Raw genomic sequence first — 13065 nt, 5'->3', positions numbered from 1 at the left:
TCAGGTGCCTGCTTTGGAGCTCTGTGGGCAAGGTTTCTTTTGCAGCTGCCCCATGGGGGCCTCACTCGTCATGCTCTTGACTTGACAGTCGTATTGTGGCTAGAGAGAGGCTTTGAGCTCGGTGGGCTTAGTTCTTCCCAGTAACGCACAGAGTGGCCCGTTTGCCCCCGATTTCTACCTGTTATTGGCAGCCACTTCAGGAGAGGCAAAAGAATAAAAAGGAAAAACAAATGTCTGAACTACAAAGTGGGAGGGAGTGCGGGAGAGCGTAATTAGTGTGGCCTAGTGAACAAACAGAAATTCAAAAGGTCAGCTGTAGTCATGTTAATGTTTTACTTCAGCCTGCCTTGCGCAAAAGAGAGATAGCTTGTTTACGGTGCTGCTACAACAACAAGGGGACATAGAGGCAAGGCAGAATTGATGATTGTACGACAGCGGTTTTTGTAACCCCTTCGTGGGTTGGCTACTGGCAAAACATTGCTTATTACATATACAAAGCTGCCATATACAGAATCAGACCATCAGTCAGGCCGTCAAGGTCTGTGTTGTCTATGCAGATTGGCAGCAACTCTCCAGGGTCTCAGGCAGAGGTCTTTCCCATCCCCTGTTGCAAGGACGTAGGTAAGGGGGGGGGGGTTCCCGGGTTCAACCCCCCCATTAAATGTCAAAAGCTCCGCCCCCGTTTGTATTGTTTTGTACTTTTTAGTGTTTTTAGTTTTTGGCCTGCAGGGGACGCAGCTTTTAGGCTAGCAGCATCAAAAATTCAGGGAGTTTTTTGGAGACTCTCCTGATGATACCACCCAAGTTAGGCAAGGTTTGGTTCAGGGGGTCCCTCATCCCCCATTGTTTCCAATGGGAGCTAATAGAAGATGGGGGCTACACCTTTGAGGGTCCATAACTTTGGACCCCCTGAACCAAACTTCACCAAACTCAGGTAGTATTATCAGGACAGTCTTCTAAAGATACCCTGAAAGTTTGGTGCTTCTAGCTTAACAATTGCACCCCTGACAGCAGGCACCCCCCAAATTTCCCCAGATTCTCCTTTTAAATCCCCCTTCGGCATGGATTTAAAAGAAGAATCTGAGGTTCCCAGTTTAAACATTGAAAATAATGTTGTTTCAGGGTGGGGGATAATCCACTCCAAAACAGCATCACTTTCAATGTTGTTTTAACTGGGGATCCCAGATTCTCCCTTTAAGGTGGATTTAAAAGGAGAATCTGGGCTCCCTAGTTTAAACAGCATTGAAAGTGATGCTGTTTGGGGTGGATTCCAGCAACACAATGACCACCCATTGGGGGGGGGGGCGCAAAACTCAGATTTTGCACCCGACTCCATTTTCCCTAGCTACACCTCTGCCCGGAGGGGAGGGGAGACGGGACTGCCAGCTGGGAGCCCAGTCGGTGGCGGGGGGGGGGGGGCAGGGCAGGGGAGTCTGCTATCCCTAGCCTCAGAGAACTGCTTTTCTAAGCACTTAGGCTGGGGGCGGGGCTTGGGAGGTGTGGCCATGCCCCCACCCCAGGGGTGGGTGTGGGTTGGCCCTGCCCCCGAACCCACCCCATAAAAATTATACCTGCATCACTGCCCTGTTGCCAGTTCTTTTGATCAGGTGCCCTGGAGTAAGCCTGAGAGCTTCCGTTTATAGAATTTCAGGTTATCTGAAGAGCCACTACTGATCAGAACAGTCAGTACTGAGCTGAATGGTCTCCCTCGATAGGTTCACACAATGAACTCTTTCCACGTGATTTCTAGGACAGCATGGGAAACAGCTACAGGAAATAGTTCCCATCCCAAGCTGCTCCTAGTAATATGTGAGTCAGCCCTGAGCAACAGTACTTTTCACTGAACTTGCTTCACACATTCGGCTGCCAGCCATCATGTGCTGAGTAACCAAATGATGAGCAGTTTATGTACATCATGTATGAACCAGTCCATAGCAAGCTTTGACTCATCAGTTTGGTGCGTTTGATGTACTTCCTTCTGCAGGCTGCTAGAATTCATATTAAGGACCGAATGGTGTGAATGTCAGTACATTGTATATGAAAATATCTCTCAGTAGACAAGAACCACACATGGCTGAGAGAAGACCAGTATAGTTCCTTAGGTCACTAGACTGCTGTTAGAGCTCTGAGTTCCGTTCATAGCCTCGACAAGCCCGCGGTTCTTTGTTTCCAGTGAAAGTCAGCATGGTGTAGTTGTTAACAGTGGCAAACTAATCTGGAGAGCTGAATTTGATTCCCCTCGCCTCCTCATGAAGCCTGCTGGGTTAGTCACAGTCCTCTCAGAACTCTCTCAGGCCCACCTGCCTCACAAGGTGCCTGTGGCGTAGGAGGTTAAGAGCTCGTGTATCTAATCTGGAGGAACCGGGTTTGATTCCCAGCTCTGCCGCTTGAGCTGTGGAGGCTTATCTGGGGAATTCAGATTAGCCTGTACACTCCCACACACGCCAGCTGGGTGACCTTGGGTTAGTCACAGCTTCTTGGAGCTCTCTCAGCCCCACCTACCTCACAGGGTGTTTGTTGTGAGGGGGGAAGGGCAAGGAGATTGTAAGCCCCTTTGAGTCTCCTGCAGGAGAGAAAGGGGGGATATAAATCCAAACTCCTCCTCCTCCTCCTTTTGTGGGGAGAGGAAGGGAAGGTGATTGTAAGCCACTTTGAGACTCCTCAAGGCAGAGAAAAGTGAGGTATCAAAAACCAAATTCTTCTTCTTGTTGTTTTATCTTCTAGTGGGAGTGCTGAGGGTGAGGCTGACCAGCTACTTAGTGTCCCCCCTGGGACAATCCCTAACATTCAGGAGTTTCTGAACCACCTAGTATAGTTTTAGCTAGATTGCTCCCAGGTGTTGGGCTCTCCAAAGAAGTTATCGCCCCCATATTTGACAATGTGAGCAACATGTGATCATGTACCCATCTACCCCTCATATCCTGAGCCCCCATGCATGGGCCTAAGTAGGATGCTAATAATACAATCCTAAGCAGAGTTGTAGCTTTCTAATCCCATTCACATCACTGACTGCAAGAGTCACAGTGTCCTTGTGTGAATTAGAAGGAAGCTAGAAGGCCAAGGGGTGCCACCATTTGTGGGTTGCCCAGTCTTGCGTGAAAAACAATTAACATTTTAAAAATCCTGTCTGCTTAATCAGCATCACATTTTTAAGGTTCTTAATTATTGAGCAACCTAAATAATTGACTGGCTTTCCAGCCCTGATTGTGACTTAGTTCCCGACTATGCTCTGTCCCCTTTGGGTCCAACATGTGGCAAATGCAGTTATAATTTTGTGGGTTTTTTTTTTTACTTTTGCTGAGACAGAGTAGAGTTGCCCCAACATTGACAGTGGTTTGTTGGGGGAGGGGGCTGCAGTGAGTCTTCAGGCGACACAATAACTGCATTGATTCCATGTTGGGACAGTTGGCAAAGTGGCAGGTGGGAAGCACATGTTTTACACAGGACAGTCTGTTGATATCTGACCTGGGTTCAGAAAGAGAGGGCTGTTTGGAACCGAGTTTTGACAATAAACGTTTCAGGCCTCCCAAGACTTTGACTGACAAGGCTTTTATTTGGGGGCCGGGGGGGGGGGGAGTTAAAATTGTTTTAAACGTCAATACTACATTCTGTCATTTTAGAGAGCTAACTTGAGGAACGAACTTTTTAAAAGTCACGCCACATAGGAGTTTTGTTTTAAAAATGGAATCCGATAGTACCTTTTCTTTTTCCAACCCTAACCATTTTGGCCATTTTCAGATTTTTCTTTTTTAAAAAAAATGTGGGATTGATGGTTTTGTTTCTAATCTCCAGAACTGAGAAAATGACACGCTGCTGGTCAGGGCAGGATTGTTGAGTGGGAACTTTTTCTGACCTGTGAATCAGAGCTGTTGACGGGAAAGAAACAGATTTTTTCTTATCCAAAGCCTGGGTCATACCCAGGCATCAGCTTGTGTACTAATCAGCTGTATACACAGAATATTGTATGCTGCTAATGAAACAGCAGTGCCTGAGGGATGGTGGCACTGATGTTATATTGGGTGGGGGAGGGGGGTGGTAAACAATGTTTGTTTTCAAACATAATTTGAAAGCTCTGTAGTAGCTTAAAGCCAGAGAGGTTTGGCACCAGCATGACCTACTTGAAAGAGGCAGAATTTCGTGGAGTTTGCCAGGGAATTTTGGGCAGAGGAGTTTTGAATGGAAAGTTTCCCAGATGAGGGAATTTTTGTTTTGGGGTGTGTTTGTTTTTTAGAAAAAGCAAACATTTTATTGGTGGAGTTAGCCATAAGCTCTGAGCAGCATGGATCTCTAATTCAGAATTTTAAAAAGATTAGCTAATTTATAAATTGGGAGGGGGGATATTCTCTCAGGTCTATAACCAAGGACTTTATCACAGCACATCCTAGGATATGGCAGGAGGCCTCCTGCCAGCCCACCTTTGTTGCCTGCTGCCTTTGTTGCCTGCAGCAGTTTAAAAAAAAAAAAACACTGGCACAATGTGTTGTTACTTCCAGGGAAAATCCAGAAGCGACATCATGTTGCACTCAGAATCACTGGAGATTCTATGGTTTAATGCTCATCCAGGGCAGGTGCATAGATCCAGACCCTATGAACGGCCAAAAAAACAATATTAATACCCCAAAATGGGTCCTGAGGCAGAATGCGATGACATGACAGGAAAGCCAGAGACAAAAAGCTTATTTCTTTTCCAAGATTCCAGCAAAAGGATAGGAGAAGCTTGATGAGTTGGGAGGACCTACTGCACCCTTCCCTTCCCTGCATAAAAGGTCCACTTCACTTTACAGGTGAGCACCAGTAGTACTGTGTCCAGATCCCCAAGGTGACTAGGACCTTTGGAGGTTTGTCACTTAGCATCCCCCTCCCATCAGCCTACCTCTGAATAAATATGCCTGGATTGTTGTACATATATTATATACAGTATTATGTGCATCACCCCTATTAATAGATTATTTTCTGACAGGTAATCTCATATTCCAGTGTCAAGGTTTCTCTGAGCTCAGACCAAGTCATGCATACTCCGTTGAAAGTTAATTAAATTGGTGCCAGGAAAGCTTCCATTTTCTTTAAATAGCTGACATACTGGATTCCTATTGCAGCCCATGGGTTGCAAAGATAACTAGTGCCTGGTATAGCATAACACAGACAGCGTAATGAATTCCTGATAGCTGACAAGTGCGGGGGAACAGAGGGGCTATAGTTAAATGGGTGATAAACACAGTTTGTGAGAGGAAGTGGTGTGTTTAAAACTATGTCCTGCAGATTGATGTGCCACCTTGATTGCCAAGGCATTTCTACATTAGACAAAAGGAATATGGATTTTCATAGTTCTGTAATTTGTGCAGCATGTAGTTTGATGTACTGTATAAATGCTGAACAACGGTAGTGGTCTCACATTCCAAATTTGCTTGAAAGACATTTAATTTAGACATGGTACCACAGGGAAACTGTTCAAAGGAAAGAGTTTCTCTAGTTTTTAAAAAGCCACAACAGTGCTGTGGTGAAACAGCTGGTTCCCTCATAAATCTGAACTGGCTTTAAAAAAAAGTGTTTGGATTTATACCCTGTTTTTCTCTCCTGCAAGGAGTCTCAAAGCGGCTTTCAAACCCCTTCCCTTCTTCTCCCCACAACATGCACCTTGTGAGGTGGGTGGGCTGAGAGAGTTCTGAGAGAACTGTGACTGGTCCAAGGTCGCCCAGCAGACTTCAGGTGGATGAGTGGGGGAACAAATTCAGTTCACCAAATGTGCCGCTCATGTGGAGGTAGTGGGGGGAAATCAGCGCAAGCCCTTAAAATTGCTGCCAGTTACAAAGTGTCTTTATCTTTATCTTTATTAACCTTTAATAGGCATAAATAGATCAAGATTTACACAGACACATTCTTCAGTCTCAAGTATAGTTCAGCAGCAAGGAAACAGACCACATAACCTGACGGTTGACCCCAAGGGGCTCAAATCACTTCAGATTCCTTTTTTTTAAAAGAAACAGCCAGAGCAAATGACTATTCCAAGGCATCTTGGTTAAAAATGGGCATGGAGCTAGCTTCCTCAGGGTTGTCACAGTACAATATCACCCCTGACAACCAGCCTCCAGACACTCAAGAAGAGGCCCTGCCGATGCCTGAATTTATAAGACTGTTGCTTTAAACTAAGGATGCATCTAGCAAGCACTGTATTCCCCAAAGAGGTTGGTTGTCCCTCCCCAAGCAGTATATGAATGGCTAGTAGCCATTGTTACCACATCTTGTGGCAATGAGTTCTTTAAATGAATGATGGGATATGTGGAGAATCTTTAATTGGAATGGTGGAACTGGGACTATGGGCATATAAATAGTCCAGGCTGGCAATATCAAATATTTTCAAAAAATAATCTATACATGATTATGCTGAAAATGGTTGACACATGGTGACTTGATCGAGTTAAAATGACTACTTGTGTGTGTGTTTGAGGATGAAGAGCAAACCGGGGGCAGGTGGGCAGGGAGGTTGCTGTTACTTGCACAGTCAGAACCAGAATTGCCATATTGTATTGAGAGCAAGTCTAAGGCCCCTTCCACACATGCAGAATAGTGCACTTTTGGTCCGCTTTCACAATTGTTTGCAAATGTATTTTCTATTCCGCACAGTAAAATCCAGCTGCAAAGTGGATTGAAAGTGCATTATTCTGCATGTGCGAAAGGACACACTCGGGTTTTTTCTCTTTTTCTGTTTTCTCTCTCTCTTTTTTTCATCTACTGCAATCCCTAGCTTACAATGAACGAACTGTCTACTTAATTCATCATGACCCTAATCAACAGTTGTACATTTCACTATGAACTTCTTCAGTGTGATTTGGACAGTGTTTTGCAAAATTTCAAATTCTTTTGGTAAATAAGTCTGTCTGTTTAACCATGAGTGAGGAGTCCCCATATCAGGCAAAGGAAAAGTGTAAACACAAGGAATACCTTCATCCATATCAGCTTGTCATCCAAAATTATATTTAAAAGAATGGTGTTATAATTTTTGATGAGTGAGTCAGTTTAAAATAGTGGATTGTTTTGAGAGCTCCTGTTGTTAAGTGCTAGGTACTTTTGCTAGTTCTCTCTCCCATTTATTTGGTACCATTACAGTACAGTCCTAAGGAGAGTTAAAAAGCCTTCTGTGTCCATTGAATTCAATGGGCTTATGATTGCGCTGGTAGCATACTGACTGCTATATAGACTAGAAATAATACTTTTTTGCCTGAAAGATGGACAATCTTCCATCTCCCAGGAACAGAGGTGGGGCTACCAGTGGACGGGATGTGTGTGCCATGCACCGGGCGCACAGTTCCCCCGACCCCTCCTCCTTCCCCAGGGTGCAAAATTCCCCTGACCCCTCCTCCTTCCCCAGGACCCTCCCCCTTCCCCCGACCCCCCTGCAGCGCCCCCCCACGAAGCCCTTCCCACACTTACCTTAGTTCCTTTCCTTTTCCTAGAGCTTTTTCAGGCTGAAAAAAAGGACTGTTCACAGTACAGGCTAAAAACAGCCTGAGGAACTACAGTTCCCAGGAGACCTTGGGGCTCACAAGGACTCCTGGGAAGAATAGTTCCCATCAGGCCGTTTTTAAGCCTGAACTGTGAATAGACCACCAGCCTGGCGTTCTAGGAAAAGAATAAAAACTAAGGTAAGTGAAGGAAGAGGGGAAAGAGGGCAGGAGCCCTGGGGGGGGCCATGCGAGAGTGAGGAAAATATAGACTGCTTGCACCGAGCGCCAGTTTATTAGCTACTCCTCTGCCCAGGAAGCAAGATCGTTATGTCCAAATTAAATCCTAAATACAAGGAGTTTCATTTACTCACATTTTAGTTTATTTTTATTCATTAGGCTTGTAGGCCGTCCTTCCCCATCAGATGGGTTCAGGGCGGCTTGCAACAGTTAAACAAACATACCAAAACCAACCACTGCCATACAAAATCCCGGCACCTTGAATTACTACAGTAACTCAACCAGAGGGGGAATTAATTAACAGTAAATATAGACTGTTGAACTAGGCTCAAAGTAAGACAAAAGAAAATGACAAGGAAAGGGAGAAGGACAGGAGGACAGTCAGTTGGGTACAGTTGTGGCCCTCAGTCATAGGCCTGGCAGAACAGCGCCATCTTCAAGACCCTGTGAAACTGTAAAAGGTCTCTCGGGGCCTGGGTCTCACCCGAAAGAGCATTCCACCAGGCTGGGACCAGATCCGAAAAAGCGCCTCCCTGAATTTTCCTCCCAGTGTTAGAATTTGCAGACTCTAACATCCTTGGAGGCAGGGAGCTCCTTTTTTTTTTTGTTTCAGAACTCTTGTAAAGCACTGGTGTATGTCACTGATGCTGTATAAATAAAAGTAGCCCATGAGAAGCGTTGCCTAATGCAAGTAGACAGGACAAGGTCAAGACCAATTACATAGTGCTGAAAGTGAGCTCTTTTGTATGTATGCTGAGGCACTGTCTAGTTGGGCCTTAATCTGGTCTCTTGCCTTGACGTGAATCAGCCGATTGTGTTCCACTGGAGTGTTAATCGCATTCTTTGCTCCCTTCAGCTTGTTAAGCCAGCGCACAGCTTCCCCTGTCTATTGTGGGGGAAAGGGAGCAGACGTGGCGGCTGTGGGTATTTGAGCGCTCTTTCTTGGAAGGCTGAAGGGGAGAGTGTGGATTTAACTATTCATCCATATCGGATGCCCTACTTCACTGGATATTGCTCTGTTCTAATCATTCCCCACCTGAATTTTAGCATGTACATGAGAAAATCAAAGGCTCATTCCGCACATGCAGAATAATGCACTTTCAAACTGCTTTCAATGCTCTTTGAAGCTGTGGGGCCAGGATCGCGTTTCTGGTCCTACACAGCTGAGTTAGTTTTAAGAAAAACTAAGTTAGAAATAAAAGCAAAAGACATCTGACATTAGAAACAAACAGACAGTTTTTACTTAGCAGAATTTAGAACATTACAGAATGTGAACTCTCCCGAGGGAGAGACACGCCCCAGGTGCCCTCGAGTGATAGACACAGAATTTAGATCGTTACAGGAGGTTACCCCTCCCGGGTGGCTCTCGAAGGAGGCACGGCCAGTAGAGAAAGAGCCTTAATTTTTATAGATGCAAAAACGTCACACAATCCATCCCCTTACTCACGTATTAACGCATACTCCTTTCACGTGCTACAAGCATGTGTGGTCAAACCCCATTGGTCAGATCTGTCTCCTGGTCACATGAAGGCAGCCTGTATTCTACGTCAAACGCTACATGCTGTTAGTGCATGGCCTTCTAGGCATATACAAAGGGCAGCCATAAAACTAGCTTGCTGTCTCCAAGAAAAACCCGTTTTGCTAAGTTTCTCCCAGAGAGAGCTATCCCCTGCAGGGTATTGCAGGTTTGAATCTACATACTTCTAGATCATAAAACTTCCCTTTACCAGCATGAAATGTTTCTAACATTTTAAAAGAGTTATACATACACTGATTCTAACACAATAGAATTATAGTAAAGTACTAATACATGTGAATTTCTCCTTATCATTTATGTGTTCATTTAACTATATAGAAAAACACTTGTTGATTTAACTAATCACATTCATTTCTAACCCCAAAAACCAAAGTTATAAATTGCATTTGTCTTCTGTCACGTAGTAACCTGTAGTTACAAGATACTAAAGATGTTATCTTGCTTGTTTGCATAGTCACTAGCAAGCTGGTAACATGCCTTTTTGACCTGCTGCAAAACTGCAGGCTTTTGCTGGTCACTTACACAGACGCTCCCATTTTGATTCTTTGCAAATCCTTGGTTCTATGACTTTCATGTTACTTGATTAAATACAATTTTTATACACATTCTGATCCGTTCCCACAGAAGCTGTGCGGAATGGCAAAATCCACTTGCAAACAGTTGTGAAAGTGGTTTGAAAACGCATTATTTTGTGTGTGCGGAAGGGGCCATAGAGATCCTGATCGCATATTATCCATTGGATCCTCTTTATCACTAACTATCCTTCCTTTTTATTTGTTTGTTTGTTTTGTTTTGTTTGTTTAAAACAGTAGCCACCTTTCTTCCCTAGCTCAGATAAAACACATACATAAAAAACATAAAAAACAGAATTTAAAATCACAACTCAGGACTGCTTGTAGACTTAACCAAATGTGGTTCTAAATAAACTATCTTCAACTGTCTACTAAAGATTGAGGGGGGGGGGGCAGGTGCACCTCACAGGGGAGCTTGTTCCATAATTGTGGGGCTACCACTGAAAAGGCCACTCTTGTGTACACATCAAAAAAGCTCTTTGACTGATGGGATAGTTATCTCTGTGATCTCAGTTCCTGGACAAAAACATATGAAAGAAGATATCTGTCCCAAGCCATGTACATGTACGTTTAAAAGTCAAAACCACTACTTTTATTGGACTTGGGAGCGGACTAGTAATCAATGTAATTGCTGTAAAATCAGGGTTGGGCAATCTAGACTCCTGGCCCTGACCAGCTGCAGCATTCAGCACTAGCTGCAACCTCTGAACACTCTTCAAGGGTAGCCTCAAGTAGAATGCATTGCAGTAGTCCAGTCCATATTCAACCAAGACATATGACTAGGTCTGACTGACCCAGGAATACGCATAATTGGTGCACTAGCCAAAGCTAGGCAAAAGCACTCTGAACCATTGCAGGTACTGGTTTTCAAAGGTGACTTTTATGTTGAATAGCACTCCCAAACTGCAAACCTGACTTTTCAATAGGAGTGTAACCCAATCAAAGACAGAAGAGCTTTTATGTCCCAGGTCTGCCTTTCTGCTGACCCAGAGAACCTCTTGTCTCATTAATCTGTCCATCTAACATTGGGTGGACAATAGAATAACCATGAAAATCATCCTGAGCCCCTTGGGGGAAGGGTAAGATATTTTTGTGGAAATGTGTGGATTGACAAATCTACCAGTTGGGTGAAAGATATGAGAAAGCTCTTCTTCAGGAATGGCCTTCTCCATTTTGGGGAGCCCTGTTTTCTGTTTCCTCTTCTGGTTGTCCTGTCCTTGAAGCTGGACCTGGGATTCCTAATGGAAGTTAGTACCTAGAGTAAACCTGTTTGTAAGGATTCTGAGAAGCCAATCCCTATTTGATCCTGTGCACAAGTAAACAAGAAATAGTTGAGGAACCCTAAAGTTGTGAGATTGTAAGATCTTGTGTTCCTTATGGTTGATAAGGTTACCTCATGATTTAAGCAAAATGTGTGATCCTTCTGACTAAATCCATCATTGCATTCACCTGGTGTGGTTTTTGTTGTTGTTGTTGTTGAAAGATAGAGACGCACCAGAATTTATTTTAGTTTCTGAGAGTCTAAACCAGCTCTGATGATCATTAAACCATGCTGGCAGTCAGGGACCAACGGTAGTACCAGTAGGACACTGTGGCTTCAACAGATTGAGGACAGAGCCCTGTCAGTTTCTTTTCCTGGCACAGGGTGTGGTAAGGTGATAAAGAAGAGCATCAAAAAGTTTCTTGGATTCCTGGAAAACAGAGAAACTTGATACCATATTGTAAAAGTGAAGGGTAACATCCTTTCCTCTCACAAGAGAGAAAAATTGCCACTTATGATGTAAGCTCACGGTCCCTTGTAGATGTTTGGGCATCTGGCAAGGGTTAGGATTACACTAATGCTACACCTGCAGCTGCTGCGGGAAGAAAACATTTTCACAACTCTTTGTGGGACACTGCTTTGTTTTTGATTATTGTTGCAAAGCCTCGGCAGTATTTGGATAAAAGTTGTCCCATATAAAAGTTATTTTGGTTACTGCCGCTGTTGCTGGTTTGATCTCATCACTCGTGATTCACTCTAGTTAGGTCGCTCTAATAGCTTCCATTGATGGAGTCAGGAAACCATTTAGACCATTGTGACATAACTGTACACACAGTCAACACAAACCTAAAAGCATTGGAAGCGTTCCATTGTGTCACGCTTCACTGTATGATTTCTGTGCTTTCCCCACTTTCTCTTGCCTGTGTCCTTCGACTGAGCTCACTATGTGCAGCAGACACAGCATGGACAGTTGTTTTAATGCTGATGTCCCTTTCCCTTGTAGATATGCCAAATCTGCTATTGTATATTATGCGGTGTCTTTGTTATCAGCACATAGGGCTATGATAACAACCTTTCACTGTTGCGACTGCACAAAAGAACCACCACTAATTTGGCTAATCTGACATTTGTGCAGAGAGGAAGAACCCATGAATGTTAGCAAAAACAAGTCTGTCGCCTTCAGGATAGAGTCTTCAAACATCAGGCAGACCATTAATAACCCCACTTATATCACAATAAATCCCCAGGTAAAGGGGATCAGATTCATTTCCCATCTAATACATTGGAGACCACATCTATTGCTCTAAGGTTATTCTTGAACCTTGAAAGTTTTCCCTGTTAGCTCTGGATGGGATTGAGTGCCAATCAGTAGTGCCCCCCCCTGCCCCCCGGCCAAAGAAAGCTCTAAATGTTTTTGGTTGTTCTTTGACTTATGGCAACCCAGTAGGGTTTTCAAGGCAAGAAGTTAACAGAGACAGTTTGCCATTTCCTTCCTCGGTACAATGAACCTGGTGGTGGTTTCCCATCTAAGTATTAGCCACATATATTGTCACATAAACACACACGTGTGTGTGGGTATGCGTGTGCTATGACTCCAGTTTACACATTTTCTTGGAGTCCAGAATACACATGGAGTCTGTGTAGAGTTTCTCTCTCTGTGTGTGTATGGAGTGCCTTCACCCACTGACAATCTAAGGCAGGGGTAGGGAACCTGCGGCTCGAGAGTCGCATCTTGACTCTTCTGCCCCTTACACTCTCGGCTCTCCCGCGAGCCAAGCGCCCGGCTTCATCCTTGCCATACGGGTGGCAGGGTGAAGCACCAATTGCCTTCAGCTGGCTGGGCCGCGCTGCGAGCACCCTCTCGCAGCCGCCCTGTTGGAGCGGGGCGGGCGCTTTCCCAGTGGCAGGTGAGGCCGAGCCATGACTTCATCCTTGCCCACCCACCTGCGGGCAGCAGGGCGGTAGCACCAATTTTCCAGCGGCCGGCTGGAGCGGTGCATGGGCTTCCCCTCTCGC

The 13065-nt window shown here is 44.7% G+C and overlaps 1 protein-coding gene across 10 annotated transcripts in view; it reads left to right on the top strand.

The window, feature by feature from the left end:
• The window catches only part of FRMD4B (FERM domain containing 4B), a 287088-nt gene that overhangs the window by 195656 nt on the left and 78367 nt on the right, over positions 1 to 13065 (top strand). The window lies entirely within an intron of this gene.

The sequence above is a fragment of the Sphaerodactylus townsendi genome, linkage group LG03 (genome assembly GCF_021028975.2).
Source record: "Sphaerodactylus townsendi isolate TG3544 linkage group LG03, MPM_Stown_v2.3, whole genome shotgun sequence".
In the NCBI taxonomy this organism is placed as follows: domain Eukaryota; kingdom Metazoa; phylum Chordata; class Lepidosauria; order Squamata; family Sphaerodactylidae; genus Sphaerodactylus; species Sphaerodactylus townsendi.
Note: the sequence above shows the minus strand (reverse complement) of the source record. Positions and strands in the feature narration are given on the sequence as shown.